This window comes from Sceloporus undulatus, chromosome 2 (assembly GCF_019175285.1).
Source record: "Sceloporus undulatus isolate JIND9_A2432 ecotype Alabama chromosome 2, SceUnd_v1.1, whole genome shotgun sequence".
Taxonomy (NCBI): Eukaryota; Metazoa; Chordata; class Lepidosauria; order Squamata; family Phrynosomatidae; genus Sceloporus; species Sceloporus undulatus.
Genome location: NC_056523.1, coordinates 323,671,295 through 323,686,609, shown reverse-complemented (window position 1 = coordinate 323,686,609; position 15,315 = coordinate 323,671,295). Strand labels below are relative to the sequence as shown.

General features: G+C 40.6%; 1 protein-coding gene across 4 annotated transcripts in view; it reads left to right on the top strand.

Moving 5' to 3' along the window:
• SETBP1 (SET binding protein 1) overlaps positions 1-15,315 on the top strand; it is a 386,679-nt gene that overhangs the window by 21,026 nt on the left and 350,338 nt on the right. The window lies entirely within an intron of this gene.

The window sequence follows — 15,315 nt, the reverse complement described above, 5'->3', positions numbered from 1 at the left end:
CTCCCTGTTAATTCCAGCTGCCTTTGGGTTTGTTAATCTGGCAGTGATTATAGGAAGTTTCTTAATGTGTAAAACCAAGGGGTCTCAGTTGATAATAAGGGTGGGGAGTAACCCCCTTTGGCTGTAAACTGCTCCAGACCTGATTTTCTGTTCCCCAAGGCACCTCAGCCTGCCAAAATTTTGTTATTTTTCTTTTTTTAAAAATTGCATATACCCCAAAAGTGAGTTGAGATAGATTTGTTCACCCCTACCTGCTTACTCCCAAACCTCCCAATGTTAAACAGGGATGATATGGGGCTGAAACTGAATTGTGTTTTTGTGTGCAGCTGTCTCTGTGACCCACCAGAGGGCATGGGTGAAAATGGACCCTGGACACGATCCGTTGGCACCATGATATATTATATGATATTGAAGCACAGCTTCTATGAACGGTTCACTGAGCAAGGAAATCTATTTCAGAAGGGACAATTGATGGTTGTGGAGATTTGGTATGGAAAGAGGATATTGGATCATGCAAATTGAGTCAAACAAATGCATTGACGAAGAAGAAGGCCACTGCAGGCTGCTTGGGGACCCCCCCCTCCCAACATACAATGGCTTGTGCATCTGGGCAAAATAATCTGCAAATTTTCACAGCAGAGTTTGCATATGGGGAAACATAATGGGCCTTGCTGGGAAAATCACTTCTTTCAGTACTGGGTGGCAGTGTCTCCGTTGCTTCTTTGACAACTACTGTTACCAGTAGAGATTAGCATTCAATTTGACCCAGCAGTGTGTGAATAATCAACTGTAGAGAATTCTCTTGTCTGTGTTGATATGGGTGCATGGCCACATGTTGAAGGAGGTACAAGAAAAGTTGATAAAGCCCTTCTGGCTTGTATGTAGCATACACAACCCTTCCCTTCTCTCTCCTCTGCCTCCTTTTTCAATCATTATAATCAATTGTTTCTGATTTAGACTTTAATCATAAGCAGAGGTGAAGATGTTCCGTGAAAGAATCATGCACAGTTTGAAATCTAAGGTCCACCCATCTTGCCTCCATCACACTCCCAATACATGCCTGTTCCCTGCATATTTCTGCAGTGAAATTGTTCTTGTTATGCGCTTTCAAGAAGCTCTGACTTATGGAGCTCTATCACCGGATTTTCTTGATAAGTTTAATTCAGAGGGGTTTACCATTGCCATTCTCTAGGCTGAGAGACTGTGACTTGGTCAAAGTCACCCAGTGAACATCCCTGCATCAACATGGATTCAAACCCTGGTTTCCCAGGGTCTAGCCAGCACTTTAACCACCATTCAGGCTGGCTGTCTCAGCCGTGAATATTTCCTTTAAAAGCGTTTGTACTATCATTTTTGGAGTAGGTGTAGAATCAGAATAGAGTTTAATTTTTTATAAATGAGGATTAAAAATGGATCTTAACGTACTTGCCTGCCACACTAAGTTTATGTTAGCCAGGCATTGGACCACAGGAACCAAACAAGGTGTTTAGTTTGGTTTGGTGTAACAATAAACCCTGCTTTAAAAAAGCCAGAATGTATAAGCCAATTGCAAACCATTGCTTCTGATTGTGGTTAATGAATGGCAAACAAACCATGATTTCTTTTCAGGATGGATTTGGATGAAAGAAACCAAAATTCATGCACTGCACCATGGTTTGTTGTTATGTGAGAACCCAGCCGTTGTATGCAGGAGCTCATTGATTCAGGACATGTTTTAGAACTGCATGATCAATGCTAATAATACTAAAAGTGAAGTGAAGCATCCAGTCTCTTCCTTATAACCACATCAAGAATGGCACAAGAGTGTATAAGTGTGGGGATACTGCAGTTTGTGTAATGTTCATCTTAGTTTGAATTGCATATGAACAAAGATAAGGTGTCGCTCTAGACACATCATTTACTTTCAGCTTATAGCCACAGCGGCACACGCTTTCTGATGCTCTTTTGGCGCTATACCATGTGCCATGTGCCATCTAGAAGGTGCATGGCATCATGATGTGATGGGGGTGGAGTAATGGCATCCAGTGTGTGTGACGCTGCACCATGGCTCCACCTCAGGCCGCACAAAGTGCTGGTCTGTAGAGCCCCTTAGTTTCCAAATGGTCTCTGATTTTCAGTTGTTGAACAGAACCAGATCTGTTTTGGACATTGGACGACTCTTGTTGATATCATATGCATATGCAGTTCCCCTATGAAGCAATTTGACATTTGTATGTGAGGGCAACTGTATTCAAGTGAAGATTGCAGTGGTGGAGTTGTGCTGTGGTACCATTGCTCATGGTTGTGCATTGTGCATGGATGTGTACAGTATTGCCTGTGGATTGCTTTGAATATTTTGCATGCAGATCAAACGCACATTTTTCACCAGTCATTTGCACATGTCCACATTATGCAATAGCGGCATAATTCCATGACTGCAAAGTTTGCTCTATCTTCTCAATGTAGGATATTGGCCAGAGTGAGTGTTCAGTGAATGTGTTGGGACGTAGATATAATGATTAATGAATTTGATTGACTTAGGTGAGTAACCTGGAACTGTTTGCTATCCAAGAAGGTATTTCCACATGAACTCTTCTTCTGGCCCACTGAAGTTGAGATTCATAGGATGAACTTCAGAACATCACTCTGGGTTTATTCTAAGCTTTGTGTTGTTGTTGTCTAAGTGCACAAGAAGCCAGAGGGCCAGTAGCAAGGAGACATTTTTTCCCAATTCACTTGGCACCATGTGCTGTTTGCATAACCATACATACATCATAGAAAGTAGAGAGACAGCCTCCCAAGAAATTGACTGAGAGTGACACTGGCACTGCCCTGAGTGTGAAGGCACTGCGGATCAAGCCAAACTGACAACATTTTTGTAATGGTAAAAGCCACAGGGCTCTGTCCTGGGCCCAGTGCTATTCAACATCTTTATCAATGACCTGGATGCAGAATTGGGAGCATACTTATCAAATTTGCAGATGACACCAAATTAGGAGGAATAGCTAATACTCCAGAGGACGGATCAACATTCAAATGATCTGAATAGACTGGAAAGCTGGGCCAAAGCTAACAAAATGAAATTCAACACAGAGAAATGTAAGGTACTGCACTTAGGGCAGAAAAATAAAATGCACAGATACAGGATGGGGGACACCTGGCTGTATGAGACTACATGTGAAAGGGATCTGGGAGTCCAAGTAGACCACAAGTTGAACATGAGTCAACAATGCGATGCGGCAGCTAAAAAGGCCAATGCAATTTTAGGCTGCATCAATAAAAGTATAATGTCTAGATCAGGGGTAGGCAACCTGCGGCCCACGGGCCGGATGCGGCCCAGCAAGGCCTTGGGACCAGTCCCAGCCCGGTCCTGCCGCTGATTGCCGCCGGGGCTTTTGGGGAGCGATTGTCTATAGAAGCCTCAGAAACGTGCATTTATCTTAACATTTTTTTAAAAATCAGCAAATTTTTTCATGTGTCCTCCATTTGTTATTTAAAAAGTGCCCTCCATTTGAAAAATTTGTCCTACATTTGTCCCGGTTTATTTATTTATTTAATTAAAAAATATTTAATTATTTATTTTTTGGCTTCGGCCCCCCAGTTGTCTGAGGGACAGCTATCTGGCCCCCGGCTCAAAAGGGTTGCCTACCCCTGGTCTAGATCAAGAGAAGTAATAGTCCACTATATTTTGCTTTGGTCAGGCCCCACCTGGAATATTGTGTCCAGTTCTGGGCACAATAATTAAAAAAGGACATTGAGAAACTGGAGCGTGTCCAAAGGAGGGCGACTAAAATGGTGAAGGGTCTGGAAACCATGCCCTATGAGGAACGACTTAGGGAGCTGGGGATGTTTAGCCTGGAGAAAAGAAGGTTAAGAGGTGATATGATAGCCCTGTTTAAATATTTGAAAGGGTGTCACATCGAGGAGAGAACAAGCTTGTTTTCTGCTGCTCCAGAGAACAGGACCAGAAACAATGGATCCAAGCTGCAGGAAAAGAGATTCCACCTCAACATTAGGAGGAACTTCCTGACAGTAAGGGCTGTTCGACAGTGGAACAAACTCCCTCGGAGTGTAGTGGAGTCTCCTTCTTTGGAGGTCTTTAAGCAGAGGCTGGATGGCCATCTGTCGGGGATGCTTTGATATGGATTTCCTGCATGGCAGGGGGTTGGACTGGATGGCCCTTGCGGTCTCTTCCAACTCTATGGTTCTATGATTCTATGAAAATCTGCCGATGAAAAGCAGTACTTCATAGATGCAGCAAATCCTGCAGCAGCAGTTGATAAGCCTCCAGGATGCAGCTGGATCAAACATAGCTAGACATTTCTTCATACCTCCTCCTTGTTCACATATGGAGCAGTTAGGTAGTTGATCTCAATAATATATTAGTATAAAATTATGAAGAGTGAAAGGTAGCAATTCTCATTTTAATTACCAGTACCTTTCTATTTTACTCATCTATTCATTTCAGGAAATACCTTTATCCCTGATTGAACTCCATATTTTCAAGGGCACAAAACCAAATTTCCCACTGCACATTTCTATTTTTTCTCCTACTGCACACAGGGTGACCAGACATCCTCTTTTTCCAGGACATGTCCTACATTTCAGCTTTCTGTCCAGGAGGAATTCCAACATGACTAAGAAGCATGAATTTGGAATGTCCTATACTTTTCTTGGATGGTTTGCATTTTTGGTGCCTTGTCCTCTACAGTTCTGACATCTGGCCATCTCTGGATGCACACAATGTGTCCAGCTGCACATTACAATATTGTTTGACATTGCTGAGTCTTGCCTTGGAGCATAGCTTTCACCTAGCCTTTTTGGCTGCTCCGTGTTCTGGTTCATATATCCGCTAGGCTGGTATTCTTTCATTTCATATGCTCCTGAAGTTAAGAAGAGTCAGACCTGGATAATACCATGAAATACCAAGTGTTGTAGACTAGTTCTTCTTAAGCTGTCTGGCAGCAGGTCTCCACCCCCCCCCCCCTCCATGTGCCAGGGACAAACACCATATTTGTGCCCATGGACTACAACTGTTTCTTTCCTGGAAACATGTTGCAGTCTGTCTCTGGTCCACAAACCTCTCATTTGAGTAGCAATGTTCTAGGATATGTTTCAGAGAAAGTCAATGGCAAACCACCTCAAAATTTTCCTTGCATGAGACCCTATGAAATTCATGAGTTTGCCATAAGTTGACAGAGAGGTGACAAGCATATGCCCTTCCCCTCTTCTCCTGCCCCAGTGTACTTTATATAAAATAGGAGGTTCTAATGAGATTTGTCCATGACATGGATCAAATCTTGAACCTTGAAAATGTTTACCTCCTAGGGATGATGTGCACATAGATTCTAATAATAATTTTTATATTGTTTTATAATTGACCAGTAATCAATATATGTATGAAATTGTGAATTGTGAAATTTATGCATGTAATGCTGATTTTAGCTATTGTGCTCCTGCCTCGATCCATGGGGAGAGGCAGGAAATATAAATAAAGATATTATTATTATTATTATTATTATTATTATTATTATTATTATTATTATTATTTGGTATCATTAGCTTGGGCTTAAATACTGTAAAGGCACCAGATCCCATCTGATCTTGGCAGCTTACTAGGGTCAGCCCTGGTTAGTACTTGGATGGAAAACTGCCAACACATACCAGGTTTTTGTTGTTATTGTTGTTTGCCTTCAAGTCATTTCTGACATATGGTGACACTAAGGCAGTGAACCTGTCATGGGGTTTTCTTGGCAAATTTCTTCAGAGGGGATTTACCACTGCCATCCTCTGAAATACCAGGTGCTGTAGGCTAAATTTCAGCGAAATGAACTGGAAAAACCACCTCGCAGTATTCCTTGCCTAAAAAATATCTGTGAAATTGATGGGGTTGTCATAAGTTGACAGATGATGTGAAGGTGTGTGCATGTGTGCATGTGTGCACATGCACACACACGCACGCGCGCACACACACACACACAGAGTATTCCATTGCTTTATATTTGGGATGTGCAAAGTCTATCCCACAGGCCACTCATGGACCTCAAATAACCTTTTGTGTGTATGTGTGTGACCAGCCCCCGGACAAACAACAAGAACACATCGCTCCCCATCAAACTTGATTTTCCCACTCCTAGAAACCTTCAGTAGTACTGGTTCTGCTCTAAATTGAGGACAAAACTCTCACCCCATGCCCAAATGAAACAAAAGAGGGAGCCCAGCCATTTTGAATGTGTTTGCTTCTCATCTTTCTGTTAGTTTTGGCCTGGTGCTGCCCAAAGTAGGGGCCAGAGGTGAACAATTGACCTCCATCCAGCCTATTGGAGTTGTCCTCCCTCCAACAATTTCTATGCTTTCACTTGTTCATGGGTTCTGGTGCCTTTACGGTATTTCAAACCACTGTGGGTAGCCAAGTGCAGGCTAGGGCTCAAAGCTCTGAGTGAAATCCTTGTACAAACAGAGAACTTTCCTCTAACTTGTATTAGAGAATGCTTGTGCTCTTCAGCATCTGTTTATTCTGTCTGAGCATAGTGCTCAGTGTTATTGGGACCTTAGGCTGTATTTCTTTTTATGGTCTGTGTGATTTATGGTGGTATCAGTTGTTTAATCACAGTTGGCCTTCCCCTTCCTTCTCCGGTAATATAGTTAGCTACTTACATGGAAGGGTAGCCATCTGATCTAATTATGGCATCTGAAACCTAATTGCAGAGTCAAATATGTTCCCGTAATCTACTGCTTAACGCCTTAGCATTGAAGAAAACAGATGAGACGTTTGCACGCATGTTCTTCTTCCATGCAAGTACAAGAAGATCCTTGCTGGGTCAGACCATAGTTCCCTTTGGTTGCTTTTGACCATAAATTCCATTATCTTGACCACTGAAAATAATGCCTGTGCTAATAGGAGTTGTAGTCCAAAAGGTCAGGAGGGCATGGCATCAGGAAAGGCTGGTTTATCTAGTCCAGAATTTGGTTTCCAAAGTGGCCCACCAGATACCTCTGGGAAACCCACAAGCAAGATAAGATTGCGGCTGTACCTTCTTACTTATTTTCATTGTCAATAGGTAACTGGAGGTATTTTTCATAGCTAGTGGAGGTAATGCATAGCTATCATGACTTTTAGCCATTAACAACCTCATTCTCCATTGTTATGCCTTGTGGTAGTGAGTGCCACAGTTTAATTTTGTATGAAAAATGCTTCCTTTTGGTCATGCTACTTAGAGGTGGATAAGAGTTTATTTATTTATTTATTGTTTGTTTGTTTCTAAGCATGAGGATAATATTTCTAGGAATCTGGCAGTCAAGCTCTGGAGATTGTTTTCCCCTTCAGCTTTTCTTGGGAATTTTGGATGTCTTGGCAGAAAATGGTACTGAAGGAGATTTAGAACTTCAAATGAATTAGCCTTTCCTGGTGCTTTATTTCCCTTACAGTTTTTATGTCAGTCAGTCAGTCCTTCATGTGTTTATTGACTCCAAAGGATACAGAAAGAGTTAAAGGAGATGCAGACAAGACAGATAAAATTCTGGGAAGGTCAAAAATTTGAGACACTTTAATCTGGAAGAGAATCCAGAATAAAATGCAAATGAAGAGGCACATGAGAGAAGTCTTCAAAATATGAGCAGTATTGCTAGAGCTGTGAGGGGCTGAAGATCAACTAGCTAACTTGGACAGCCAAAAGCAGTCTACTTCCTCACTCCTTGATCTTGACTGTCCCTGGTTTGTCCCACCAATATCTTCATGTTCTGGTGACTCAGAATTTCCTAAGCAATGAATTGACAGGATTAGTTCTATTAGGTCCATGCTAAAGTTGGGCATTTTCACCGTGATCTTATTCACCAATGCAACTATCAGTTACATGGTTGGAGTGAGTTACAAAGCTGGAGAAAGTTCAGCGAAGGGCTACGAGGATGATAAGAGATATGGAGAACAGAACATATGAGGAGAGGTAGAAGCACCTGGGAATGTTCAGCTTGGTGAAGAGAAGACTGAGGGGTGGCATGATTATGTTCTTTAAACATCTAAAGGGCTGTCATAGAAAAGAGGGGTTAGATTTGTTCTCTGTAGGCCTAGAACTAGGTGTAATAGTTTTAAGTTTCAGGAGGTAGTTTTTGATTGAACATTAGAAGGAAGTTCTTGCCAGTGAGAGCAGTTTGGCAATGGAACAAATGGCCTAGAGAGATGTCGAGATCTCATAGAATCGTATAGTTGATAGAGACCACAAAGTCAATTGCTCCGTATCATTGTCTGAGCAGCAAAAACCAAGCATGCTCCTTCCTCTATACGACATCTCTCAAAATATTTAAATGTGGCTACCATATCACCTTTTAACCGTCTCTTCATGGTTTCCAGACCTTTCACCATTTTGGTCACCCTCCTCTGGACATGGTCCAGCTTGTCAACCTCCTTCTTGAAACTGGACACAGTATTCTAGGCCTGATCAAAGCAGAATAGAGTGGTGCTACTGCTTAGCTCGATCTAGGCACTATACTCCTATTGATGCAACCTAGAATTGCATTGGCTTTCTCAGCTGCTGTATCACATTGCTGACTCATGTTCAGCCTGTGGTCCACTAAGACTTCTAGATCCCTTTCACATGTACTGCCATCAAGCCAGGTGTCACCCATCCTATATCTGTGCATTTCATTTTTACAGTCCAAGTGTCCTTCTCTGGATGTCCTAAAAAAAAAAAAGCCTTTGCATAGTTTCAGCAGAGATCCCACATTGAGCAGAGTGTTGGACCTGATGATCCACAAGGACCCTTCCAACTCTATGATTTACGATCACTAGGGTTGCTTGGTGAAATAAAGGACAGGGCTCCCGTTCCAGGAGTCCTGTCCCATACTTTACCTGACAACCCTACTGTTAACTGTCCAACTTCATTTCTGTGCTTTGTGACAAGGTGTTACCCAGGAATCTCAGGCACTTTGCATTTCAAAAACCTAAGTGCTGAACATGAGGAAGAATTCCATCACTCTTGAAGAAGATTGAAAGATAACCATTAAACAAATCCCTAGTCCTTTGGCAACCTAATTTAATTCTGTGGTTGTTCCCATTAAGATATGTCAATATCACCCCAGCCTACCCAGAACCTTAATTCCTTTTTGCCTGCCAAACATACACACCTCAGGGTGAAGATAATTACAGGTGGTAAAACAATCTTTTCCTAGCTCCTTGGTTATAGTTTATTAGAAGGGTTGAATCACTATTCATCATTGGTGCAAAGTGTAAAATGAGAGTTATGAATAAAGATGATGGTGATGATAAAGCTGTGGACTTCTATATGCCAGATCTTTCAGCTCTGATCCTACTCCTTCATAAATGTATATTAATTGTTGTTGTTATTGTGTGCCTTCAAGTCATTTTTTTTCCTTGTGGCAACTCTAAGGCAAGCCTATCATGAGGTTTTCTTGTCAAGATTTGTTCAGGGTGGGAGTTGGCTTTGCCTTCCTGAGAGAGTGTGATGTGCCTAAGGTCACCCAGTGGGTTTCCATGGCTGAGCAAAATGCAAACACTGGTCTCTAGAGTCATAGTGCAGTGCTCAAACCACTACACCATGCTGACTTTCATACATGAATTAGTAATAAATTGACTGTAGTAAAATGGTAGCACAAGCTATTTCATTACCACCACAAGAATCAATGCATCTTAAATTGATAGAACATAAAAGTTGAGTTGATTGTAATTTCTGAATAAGACGACTTTTCTAAATTCCTATGAAAGTATGTATGTGACAAAATAGACATTTAGTAAATTAATATAGTGTTTTTTTAAATGAACAGAAACATGATATACCCTTAAAGTAAAAGTTATATCAATTAAAACTAAGAGAACACAATACATATATTATTATAATATTATGCATTTTAATTACAAAGCTGGAGTTGTATTTGGTACATTTCTACTGACTCTACCTAAAATTGCTTCCATCTCCAACTCTGAAACTCTGACTAATAATGGTAATAGTATGTTATGGCCCTAAATACAGGAGTCCTTATGTTGCAAGCAGTTTGTAGGCTCATCTTTGTGAGAGAATCAACTCAAGGCAAATTTTATTGTTTACCAGGAATGGACACTGAATCATATTTTGTTTCTGTTTAAAATAAAATAAAATTGAATCCACATTGAAAAGTGACACTGGCTAACCCCACTTCACCTCATTCCTCATCCTTGATGTTTGCCATATTTTCGTTTGTCTAATCCCTTTTTCATCCTTTTAAAACAGAAAATCAAAACAATTACTTCATTTTTTTCCTCAGATAATTCAATGCAGCTTTTGATAAGAACATCACAGAAATGACAACATGAATGACAATAAAGAAAGAAAAGCAGCACACAAATGAATTGTTTTAAGTTGTTATTAGTAATGATTGTTTAAAAGCATGTTGCATTAAGAAGATAAGAAGAGGCCTGCTACATTGGGCTACACAGACCTATCTAGCTCAAGATTTTCTTTCAGTGGCCAACTAGGTCAGTATGGGAAGTCCATGAACAGAAGAACAAAATGACGGATACACAGATGTTGAAAAACAGAACAGAAAGGAATTAGCAAAATTAGCAAAAAGATGCCTCAAATCAACTATAAATCGAAGCACATGTTCTATAGTTACATATATTAAAGTTATAATCATGCATGTCAATATAATATAAAATCATCAATACAGAAAACATCTCAGCAAACAACAATATTGTTCTTGTTGTGTGCCTTCAAGTCATTTCCAATTTATGGCGACTCTATCATGGAGTTTCCTGGCACTGAGAGTATGTGTCTCATCCAAGGTAATCCAGAGGTTTTCCATGGCTGAGCAAGGAACTGAACTCTGGTCTCCAGAGTCATGGTCTGGTGCTCAAACTACTACATCACATTGGCTGTCCCACAATAATATACAAAGAATAATACATACTAATACAAGCTCAGTAAAATAGTTGTAAAACAAAGAATTAACCAGTATATGGGCAACCAGGCTAAATGACAGCAGAAACCTGACTGCATTTTTATAGTGAGCCCTCCATATCCATGGATTTTAAAAAAAAAATATCCATGGATTTCAAGTTTGAAAATAGTTCAAAAATTCTATAAAGAAACCTTGATTTTGCCATTTTATACAAGGGAAACTATGCTATTGTATTTAATGGGACTTCAGCATCCATGGATTTTGGTATCCATGGGGGGTCCTGGAACCAAACTGGATGCCAAGGGCCTACTGTATTTATAGTTTGATATTATTAGCTTTGTATGTGTACATGTTAAATATGAATAACTGAAGCTGACAAGAGTGCAATGACATTCTTAGCATTGTGTCCCCCCATAACTTTGATTGCCTTCTTTTTCATTTGTTGAATCCCCATGCAAAGTCACCGAAGTTGGTGACTATCATGACATTTTGTAGCAGTGAATTTTTTCCCCCCAATTGAATTTATTAAGGATATTTGCATATTTTGGAAAGCTCTCATTTAAAGAAAATGCACTGAGCAAAATCCTCATCAGTTCTTTATTTGTAGAGATAAATGTAGATAAATGATAGCCATAAAGCAAGGGCTGCATCAACACTACAGAAATAATCCAGGTTGACACCACTTTAACTGGTGTGGCTCAGTGTTTTGGAATTCTGAGAACTGTTGTTTGTTGTGGTATCAGAGCTGTCTGACAGAGAAGGTTCAATATCTTACAAAACTACACTTCCCAGAATTCCCTAACATTGAGCCATGACAATTAGAGTGGTGTCAACCAGAATTATTTCTGAAGTGTGGCTGCAGCTTGGGTTGTAGATGGCAGATTACATGTTTGAATTCTATTATTCCAACCCTTAGAAGCCTACCATGTACTACTCTAGCCTAGAGTTTGTCCAGCAACCAGATGTTTAATGCAGAAGTTTCATCTAATCTCAGTGAGTTCAAGACCTCAGTTGTATCTTTCCTTTTTGGCAAGGCTGTGTCTCTCTGTGTTTTAGTGTATGTGCTCTGGAATACTATTTTGCTAGTCCTAGTTCCCACTAAGGTATCTGTTGTTGTTTTTTATAATGCAAGGCTGTAGATAATATTGAGGTATACACTTGACCACATATCCCTGCATACAAAATCTTTTCACATAGAAATCTTGATTTGCTAGCCACATTCTCCCTTCCTGATACACCAGTTTTTTGTGGACAAGGTTGGTTTGTTTTTGTTTTTTCATTTTAAAAAAATATTCATATGAAGGAGGTCATCTTTCTGGGCCAACATCTATGATACAGCTTAGACCTCATCAAGAACTGCGAGTGAGTGAGAACTTGTCCTTTAAATAATCTTGTGGGTGGAGAAACTTCACAGAGTTTCCATTGTACTCTGGGTGCAGGTAGGAACGTTAACGTGTAATATTTATGTTTTGGCTCTCCTGAGGTCTGTGTACATTGTGTACTTCAGCAAGAGAGATTAATAATGCGAAATGCCAACTAAGTCAGCTGGTTTTCCTTTATTGGCACAGGCGACAAGCCTCTTGACTTGGGCTTTCTTGTTAGGCAATGAAGAAGGGTTGCTTTCTCATTTTTGTTTGTGGACTTTGAGGGACTTTGCCTTTGACAGCTGTAGGTATTCATCAGCTGATGCTTTTCCTGGCAAAGGGGTGCCCAGTTAATAATCTAGGAGAACTTGCTGTTGCATCTGAACCCAAAGTTCAGCATGTTGACCAGTTGCTTGGGTGGATCACTATGGGGACAGCCTTCTTTGCTGTGACACCACAGTTGGGCAATGCCAGCTTGCAGCTGGAATGGCATTAACTGTAGCATTCTTTTGGTTTGAGGTTACAATCTGGCTCCTAATTAAAGCTTTCAGGATCTAGGAATCACCAGTCTGAATAGGCTCTGAAGGTGTGTCACAGTGTGCATGATGCCAAAATTGTTTTTAAGCATGTTAAATTGTTCTAAACTGTTACATTGCCTAAATTGATCTGTGCTTTTTGCTGAGACCTTTTAACATAATGTTGATAATACACACACACACACACAGACACACATTTGAATAGATAAAAAATAAATGTAATCTCTTCTGTTAGTACATTACTAGAACCCTGAGTCACTCCCTAAAGCTCAATCACAGGAGAATGAAGTCTGAAAAGAGGAAGTAATTCTTTACCGTGAATGAATTGTACAATTCACTACCACAAGATGTAATATTGGTTGACAACTTGGATGGTTTTAAAATAGGAGATTGGATAGATTAATGGAGGATAGGGCCATCAGCAGCTACTAGAATTATGGGATCTTAGATCTAGATCTAGTCTAATCCTTTGCCATGTAGGAAATCACCATTAAAGCACTCCTGAAAGATGATAATCCAACCTCTGTTTAAGACCTCCAAAAATGGGGAGTCCACTACCTTCCATGGCAGTCTGTTCCACTGTTGAACAGCAATTAACAGTTTATAAAAAACTTCTGCCTAATGTTTAGGTGGCATCCCTTTTCCTGTAATTTGAATCTATTGGTTTGTTTTGTAGTCTCTGGAGAAGCTCTGTCGTCTTCAGGATCAGAGGCAGTATACCTCTCTGTTATCAGTTGCTTAGGAGCATGAGACGGAGGGTTCAGTTGGACTCATGTTGGCAGTGTTCCCATGAGCAACTACCTGGTCACTGTATGAGCAGAACATGGGACCATAGATATTTGGTGTGACTCATCATGACTCTTCTTTGATTCTTATTTAATGATGGAGTATAAATATTGCTCCTCGTTTCTACAAACAGGGACTGTTGTACTGGCAGAAATCCAGAGGCAATTGTACTGGGTTTAATCGCCTTTAGATGAGAGCAACAGAAATGAATGGTGTCCTGTTAGCAACTATTTTGTTTGCAAATATGCATACTGAGCATAGTGGAAGGAAATCAACCTGTCTGTTAGGCAGCCCAACCACAAATCCTACTTCAGATTTCCTGAAGCCACTATCCTGTTTCAGCTAAAGCTAAATGCCTTTAGCTATGTCTGTCTGTTTTGTCCTAGGATACATCTAAACTGTAAAAATAATCCAGTTTGACACCACTGTAACTGCCATGGCACCATCCTACCAAATCCTGGGATTTGTAGTTTTTGGGAGGCAACAGCACTCTTCAGCAGAGAAGGCTAAAGACTGTAAAACTACACATCCCAGGATTCCATAGGATGGAGCTGCAACTCTTCAAGTGGTGTCAACCTTCATTATTTCTACAATGTATGTGCACCCCACATATAAACTACCACTGTTCCTTCTGGCTTGGCCTTTAGGGTGTCCCCTTCCAATATCAAGTGGTGGTAGAGAGAGATTTCCAGCCATCAAGGAATATTTTTGTTGTTTTGTGAAGAACACTGAAAGTGTACAAGACAGATCTGAATTGTAGGGTCCTCCAGATGTTGCTGAACTGCAATTTCCAGCTTTCTTTACCATGCTGTCTAGGGTGCAATCTGACACCCTTGGTGTAGCAGAAATATCTCTATGTAGAGATGCATTGCATTTTTCCATGCAGAATATCAACATTGCTCAGCTAATGCATTTGCCTAGTGCTGTTTCGTAACCACAGTGTACCACCACTGTGTGCACAGTGCATAATTCACAATGTGAAATCATAGTGCATAGTGCCTAAACACAATGCACCACATGACTTTATGTGCAACACCACTTCTGCTGCTGTCATCAGAATACACGTGTTGCACTATGGTGAATAATTTGCCCTACATATGTAGAGTGACTTATACATGTGTATTTCACTAACAGAATGCTAGCCTAGGTCTCTTGGGAGTAGTGCTTCAGTAACATCTGGAAGGCTGTAAAATACTCACCCCTGGTATAAATGGAGAGGTCTTCAACTACTCTACCAAGTGCTGGGTTCAGTCCCAGTGATCAAATGTTTAATTGTATGATACATAAATACTTGACAGAAAAAAAAGATGATGGGCAATAAATGAAGAGGGAAAGTTTCATCCCACTGAGCTTTTGTCTATTATGCAACTTTTCACATAGGTTCATAGGCAGGGCGCAATACAATCACAGGTCAAGCTGTGTCAAGCTTCCCATTCCCTTCTGGGAACTGTCAGCTCATGGCAAATTGCTAGACTAGGTTGTCTGTCATCTTATGACATACTGTACAATGGAGTCTTCAACCTTCTTTGAACTTTTTCTAAAACATATGTTTACACCAAGTCCCCTCCCTCCTCCTTCTTACTTTAGGTATGTTTGAATCTTGGAAAACAGGTCTGTATACAGTCAGCCCTCCATTTTTGCAGGGGATCCGTTCTGGACCAGCACACCCCCCCCACGAAAATGAAAACTTGCAGATATTCAAGCTCCATACATTTGAATGGGGATGTTTGCCCTAGTTTAACCCCCTCCATTTGCTCCTC